Genomic DNA, 6000 nt, shown 5'->3' with positions numbered 1-6000 from the left:
ATCGACTGACTGCGGGGCCCTCACATCGACTGACTGCTCCCTGCAGCCAGGACCCCCAGACCAACTGACTGCACCCTATCACCAGGACCCCAGACTGACTGATTGCACCCGGCCTCCAGGATCCCACAACCACACCAAACACACCCAACCTCCAGGATCCCTGCCTGACCAACCACATCCCGCCTCCAGGACCTCCTGCTGACCATGGCCACACCCTGAGCTGCAACTCCCCATTTGCCAACACATTTCGAAGTCAGAGCAGCCATCTTGGATAATCCTGGAAGCCAGAGCTCCGATCTTTAGGTGGGGCAAATCCCATCGTGACACGCCTGCTGGAGGCTTGAAGCTCATTGTCAGGTACTTCTCATGTATCAGGCTACTGAACACCGGGAGATTTCATTAGTATATGACTGTTAAACAATAGATTTTCTTTTTTCTCCTTTTTAAAAAATTTAAGTTTTTATTTCTTTACTTTTCTTGCTCTCTTTTCCTTTTGTTTACCTGTTCCCTCAGAGTCTCTTTCTCCCTTTTTTGCATGCTAACATCCAATTTCTTTTGATTACACTCTCACACTTTCTATTATCTAGAACTTCTGTATATTCTTTTCATATCCCATTAACAGCCACATTGTACATTCCTCTGCATCCTCTTTGTCCTCCATTAGAAACTGCAGACCTTGTTGCAAATCTGTTTGTTTTACTGAAGATAATATTTGAACTCATTCTGTTTATTATGACAATTTTGTTATTGTCCTCATAGGGGCTATTTGGTCTAGGATTGCATAGTGTCTGAATTGGGCACTGCTAATATTGATCTCCCCTTAAAGAAAGGGTTTTGAAAACCTATAGGGCCACTATAAGCCTACAGGGGGAAATCTGTAATACCCCAGATCTGCACTGATAGAGGGGAAGATACATGAACAACATGAAAAAACAAGGAAAGAAAATGATCCAAACAAATCTAGATTCTACATTAATAGAATCCAATGACACTATGTTAGAAGAAATGTCAGAAAAGGACTTCAGATTATACATGATTAAGATGATTCACGAAGCAAAGGATGAGATAAGAGAGCAAATGCAGGCAATGAATGATAATACCAATAAGCTGAAAGAGCACCTGCAGGAAGCAAAAGATCATTTCAACAGAGATAGAGATTCTCAAAAAAAAAAAAAAAACAAAAAAAAAAAAACGGAAATCCTTGAAATGAAGGAAACAATAAACCAAATAAAAAACTCAATGGAAAGCATCACCAAAAGACCAGACCACTTGGAAGACAGAACCTCAGACAATGAAGACAAAATATTTCATCTTGAAAATAAAGTTGCCCAAACAGAGAAGATGGTAAGAAATCATGAACAGAATCTCTAAGAACTATGGGACATCATGAAAAGACCAAATTTAAGAATTATTGGGATTGAGGAAGGCACAGAGATATAAACCAAAGGAATGAACAACCTATTCAATGAAATAATATCAGAAAATTTCCCAAACCTGAAGAATGAAATGGAAAATCAAATACAAGAGGCTTACAGAACACCGAATGCACAAAATCATAACAAGTCCACACCAAGGCACATTATAATGAAAATGCCTAACATTCAAAATAAAGATAGGATTTTGAAGGCCGTGAGAGAAAAGCATCAGATTACACGTGGGGGAGACCAATACCGAGAGCAGCCAACTTCTCAACCCAGACTCTAAAAGCTAGAAGGGCCTGGAACAACGTATTTCAAGCTCTGAAAGAACATGGTTGCCAACCAAGAATCCTATACCCAGCAAAACTAACCTTCAGATTTGAAGATGAAATAAAATCCTTCCATGATAAACAAAAGTTAAAAGATTTACAAATAGAAAGCTTGCGCTACAGAATGTTCTCAACAAAATATTCCATGAGGAGGAAATGAAAAACAACAATGGAGGTCAGCAAAGGGAGGAACTACCTTAGAGAAAAACCACTCAAAGGAGAAACCAAGCCAACTTAAAAACCAAAAATAAGCCAAATGACTGGGAATACAAATCATATCTCAATAATAACTCTGAACGTTAATGGCCTAAACTCATCAATTAAAAGACATAGACTGGCAGAATGGATTAAAAAGAAAGACCCAACAATCTGCTGCCTGCAAGAGACTCATCTCATAGAAAGAGATACCCATAGACTAAAGGTGAAAGGATGGGAAAAAACCTACCACATACATGGACTCAGTTAAAAAGCAGGGATTTCCATCCTTATATCAGATAAAGTGGACTTCAAGCCAAAGTTAGTCAGAAGGGATAAAGAAGGATATTTCATACTGCTTAAGGGAACCATAAATCAGGAAGACATAACAATAGTAAATATTTAAGCCCCAAACAATGGTGCATCCCTGTACATCAAAAAAATCCTTCTCAATTTCAGGAATCACATAGACCACAACACAATAATTCTGGATGACTTTAATGCACCACTGTCACCACTAGATAGATCTTCTAAATGAAAACCAACCAAAGAAACCATAGAACTCAATAACACAATCAATAACCTAGACTTAATAGACACATATAGAATATTCCATCCATCAATGAGCGGATTCACTTTCTTCTCAGCAACACATGGAACCTTCTCGAAAATAGACCATATGTTATGCCACAAACCAGCCCTTAGGAAATGCAAAAAAATAGAGATACTGCCTTGTGTTCTATCAGATCATAATGGACTGAGAATAGAAATCAATGACAAAATAAAAAACAGAAATCACTCCAACACATGGAGACTAAATAATATGCTATTGAACGAAACATGGATAACAAAAAACATCAGGGAGGAGATAAAAAAATTCTTAGAGGTCAATGAGAATGATGATACAACATATCAAAATCTCTGGGACACTATGAAAGTGGTACTAAGTGGAAAATTCATTGCATGGAGCACATTCTAGAAAAGAATGAAAAGTCAACAACTAAATGACCTAACATTACAGCTCAAACCCCTAGAAAAAGAAGAACAGAATAACAGCAAAAGTAGTAGAAGACAGGAAATAATTAAAATCAGAGCTGAAATCAATGAAACTGAAACAAAAGAAACAATTCAAAAAACTGACAAAACAAAAATTTGGTTCTTTGAGAAAGTAAACAAAATAAACAAGCCCTTAGCCACACTAACAAAGAGAAAGAGAGAGAATACTCAAATGACTAAAATTCGTGAGGAAAAAGGAAATATCATGACAGACACCACTGAGATGCAGAACATAATGAGAAGCTACTTTGAAAATCTGTATTCCAACAAAATAGAAACTACAGAAAACATTGACAAATTTCTAGAGACATATGCTCCTCCCAAACTGAACCAGGAGGCCATACGCAATTTAAACAGATCAATAACAAGCAATGAAATAGAAGAAGCCATTAAAAATCTGCAATCCAAGAAAAGCCCAGGACCAGACGGATTCTCAGCTGAGTTCTACAAGACCTTCAAAGAAGTCGTCATTCCAATACTTCTCTAAGTATTCCAGGAAATAGACAAGGAGGGTACCCTACCGAACTCATTCTATGAAGCTAATATCACCCTCATACCCAAACCAGGCAAAGACACATTAAGGAAAGAAAACTTTAGACCAATATCCTTGATGAATATAGATGCAAAGATCCTTAACAAAATATTGGCAAACCGTATCCAAAAACATATGAAGAAAATCGTGCACCACGATCAAGTGGGGTTCATCACTGGAACGCAAGGATGGTTTAACATCTGTAAATCAATAAATGTCATCCATCATGTCAAAAGACTTAAGGATAAGGATCATACGGTTATTTCCATTGACGCAGAAAAAGCGTTCGACAAAATACAACACCCCTTCATGCTCAATACACTAGAAAAAATAGGGATAGTAGGAACATACCTGAACATTGTAAAGGCTATTTATGCTAAGCCCATGGCCAACATTATTCTTAACGGAGAAAAACTGATACCATTCCCATTAAAAATGGGAACAAGACAGGGATGTCCTCTTTAACCACTTCTATTCACATTGTCCTCGAAACTCTAGCCAGAGCAATTAGGCAGACCAAAGAAATTAAAGGGATATGAATAGGAAAAGAGGAACTTAAGCTGTCACTATTTGCTGATGACATGATTCTATATTGAGAGGATCCAAAAACCTCCTCCAGAAAACTTCTAGACTTCATCAATGAATTCAGCAAAATAGCAGGTCATAAAATCAACACGTATAATTCTAAAGCATTTTTATACGCAAGCGACGAAACAGCTGAAAGGGAAATGAGGAAAACAACCCCATTTGCAATAGCCTCAAAAAAAAAATACTTGGGAATCAATCTAACCAAAGAGGTAAAAGGTCTCTACAAAGAAAATTATAGAACACTGAAGAAAGAAATTGAGGAAGACCTTAGAAGATGGAAAGATCGCCCATGTTCTTGGATAAGCAGAATTAATATTGTCAAAATGGCCATACTACCAAAAGTGCTATACAGATTCAATGCAATTCCAATTAAAATCCCAATGATGTACCTTACAGAAATAGAGCAAGCAATTATGAAATTCATCTGGAAGAATAAGAAACTCAGAATAGCTAAAGCAATCTTTAGCAGGAAGAATGAAACAGGGGGTATTGCAATACCAGAACTTTAACTATACTACAAAGCAATAGGAACAAAAACGGCATGGTATTGGCACCAAAACAGACAGGTAGGTCAATGGTACAGAATAGAGGACACGGACACAAACCCAAATAAATACAATTTTCTAATAATAGATAAAGGTGCCAAAAATATGCAATGGAGAAAAGATAGCCTCTTCAACAAATGGTGCTGGGAAAACTGGAAATCCATATGCAACAGAATGAAACTAAACCCCTGTCTCTCACCCTGCACAAAAATCAACTCACAATGGATCAAGGACCTTGAAATCAGACCAGAGACCCTGCATGTTATTGAAGAAAAAGTAGGTCCAAATCTTCAACTTGTTGGCTTAGGATCAGACTTCCTTAACAGGACTCCCATAGCACAAGAAATAAAAGGAAGAATCAATAACTGGGATAGATTCAAACTATATAGCTTTCTCTCGCAAAGGAAACTATCAGCAATGCGAAGAGAGAGCCTACAGAGTGGGAGAATATCTTTGCCACTCATACTTTTTGGCACCTTTATCTATTATTAGAAAATTGTATTTATTTGGGTTTGTGTCCGTGTCCTCTACAGAGCACTAATTTCCAGTATATATAAGGAACTCAAAAGACTCTACATGACGAATACAAATAACCCAATCAACAAACACTTCACAGAAGATGTACAAGCAATCAACAAACATATGAAAAAATGTTCACCATCTTTAGTAATAAGAGAAATGCAAATCAAAACTACCCTAAGATTCCATCTCACCCCAATTAGAATGGTGATTATCAAGAATACAAGCAACAATAGGTGTTGGCAAGGATGTGGGGAAAAAGGTACACTCATACATTGCTGGTGGGGTTGCAAATTAGTGCAGCCACTCTGGAAAGCAGTGTGGAGATTCCTCAGAAATGTTGGAATGGAACCACCATTTGACCCAGCTATCCCACTCCTTGGCCTATACCCAAAGGACTTAAAATCAGCATACTACAGAGATACAGCCACATCAATGTTCATAGCTGCTCAGTTCACAATAGCTAGATTGTGGAACCAACCTAGATGCCCTTCCATTGATGAATGGATAAAGAAACTGTGGTATATTTATACAATGGAATATTACTCAGCTATAAACAATAATAAAATAATGGCATTTACAGGCAAATGGATGAAATTGGAGAATATCATGCAAAGTGAGATAAGCCAATCTCAAAAAGCCAAAGGACGAATTTTCTCACTGATAAGCGAATGACACATAATGGGGGCTGTAGGGTTGCAAGAATGGAGGAAGGAGGGACTGTATAGTGGGAAAAGAGGGGTGAGAGGGGTGGGGGGAAGGAAAAAATAATGATTCAAACATCCTTACCCTATGTAAATGTATGATTACACAAATGG

At 37.6% G+C, this 6000-nt stretch overlaps 1 protein-coding gene across 1 annotated transcript in view; it reads right to left on the bottom strand.

Moving 5' to 3' along the window:
• Atp11c (ATPase phospholipid transporting 11C) overlaps positions 1 to 6000 on the bottom strand; it is a 165326-nt gene that overhangs the window by 84267 nt on the left and 75059 nt on the right. The gene's annotated exons all lie outside the window — the stretch shown is intronic.

This window comes from Sciurus carolinensis, chromosome X (genome assembly GCF_902686445.1).
Source record: "Sciurus carolinensis chromosome X, mSciCar1.2, whole genome shotgun sequence".
NCBI classification, from domain to species: Eukaryota; Metazoa; Chordata; class Mammalia; order Rodentia; family Sciuridae; genus Sciurus; species Sciurus carolinensis.
The sequence above is the reverse complement of the archived record's forward strand: the minus strand, read 5'-3'. Positions and strand labels throughout refer to the sequence as shown.